The sequence below is a fragment of the Neomonachus schauinslandi genome, chromosome 10, assembly GCF_002201575.2.
Source record: "Neomonachus schauinslandi chromosome 10, ASM220157v2, whole genome shotgun sequence".
Lineage (NCBI taxonomy): Eukaryota > Metazoa > Chordata > Mammalia > Carnivora > Phocidae > Neomonachus > Neomonachus schauinslandi.
Window position 1 is genome coordinate 57,630,396 of NC_058412.1, and position 1,875 is coordinate 57,632,270.

Genomic DNA, 1,875 nt, shown 5'->3' on the forward strand with positions numbered 1-1,875 from the left:
AACTTTATTTTAAAACTTATTTTCCATGTACTGTACAATGATTACAACATTTTTAGGAATTTAGATTTATGTTTTATGAAACTTTTTCTCCCTAACATTACTTCTCTTCAAGGCTACCACCTTTAGTATTCTTTTTTGAATCTTTGATATATCTATTTTGATGTAATATTATTTCATTACTTATGAATAAAGTCATTTTCCTTCTTTTCATGAAATGGGTATATGTGTTCACAGATATACATACATCAGATTCTGACTAGTTGGGCTATGCTCATGGCTTATTTGATGCTATATATTTTTATTTTAAATTTATTTTCACAGTCCCCTTTGAAACCTTTGGAATGTAACATGTAATTAATATTTTGTTTAAAAAATACAAATTAATATTTGAGTCATATAAGTCAGCTTTAGATAAAATGTTATAGAAACAATTTGTGGAATTGGAAAATCACTATTTTTATAGTAGTTGGCAGCCTTTATAAAATGACTTGCTGTTCTTGTAGATATATCCATTTTCACAATTGTCACTATTTAATGGTACCCATGTTAGCTATATTAGCCTGGGGGCTGAATAGCCATGAAAATGGGAGTAACCTCTGACCTCAGAAATCGTTCTCTTAAAAAGAGGACTGAAACATTGGTGATAGGAAATTTGAATTGCTCTTGCAGCTGCAGTGTTTGTTCTGTGAATACTTAATTTAGTTTAAAGCTATACTTTTTCTTCCAAATCTGTCAGTCTTTCAGAAGCATCAAATTCACTTCAGGAAGAAAAAAAAGTGCTTCCTTCCCAGGCCTGTATTATTGAATGCGGTATTCAAGCTTCAAACTGTTTCATTTAAGTAATACATATAGTCTTAAGAATAGGAATCCTCACATTTGACACGCTCTGTTAAATATATAGCTCATTCAGACCTCGTTCAAGATATTGCTATGCAGGCACTTATTTTGGATAATCCTTTTAATGACTATAACTCAACTTCTTAGCTATGTAAAAGACTGGTGGAGTGTAGAGATATAAATGTGTTTGTGTGTGTGTGTGTCGTGAATATATATTACTGATGTGTAAATATACGTATTTACATTATATAAGTTTGTTAAAGTTTTATAAAGAATTTGGATTTTGTGTTATATATGTACAAATTTATTTAGATAATTGAAAGAAACTGTGCAAGACTTATGTTTAATGCGTGGGGAGTTACATATAGAATACTCATTAGAGTAATGGGATTGCTATGGCTAATTTTCACATGCGACCAAAAATTTAGCCCAAAGAGATTTGACAGTGGTGTTTAAAAAAAAAATTGGATCGTGGTCTCATTACTTTGAAATTATTAACTCATCTGGCTTTTACAAGACTCTTCTACCCTTACTTTTAAACATCTTAATGTATTTGTCTATCAGAGAAAGCAGGGAGAAAAGGGCAGAAACCTAGCATTTGCTGCTTTAATACCAACTGAGGCAAAATCAAAATATTTGCTATATATTTTAATATTTGTTCTGTATATTCCATAATGTTAAATGATTTTGACAGAACAGGAAAGAATATTATGATAAGAACAGTATGAAAGTCATCTGAAATAAGTTTTTTCAACATTATACAATTAAGAATTATGTGAAATAAAAGACCATGTATGATTATTACTTACTTTATTACATGCTGTATTGAATTATAAATCCTGACAGTAAGAACTCTTTGGTGCAGTTTGGAAAATGATAAAGCATTCCTGAAACCCATTTGAGTTTCAATGCTTATTAAATAAAAATGGGACCAATTAAAAACTGAAATACAGAATTTAATCATGTTTTAATTAGGAAAATAAACTTGCTGCTTTTCTTCATTTTGTATTTAACATAAACCATCACATATAGAGACAT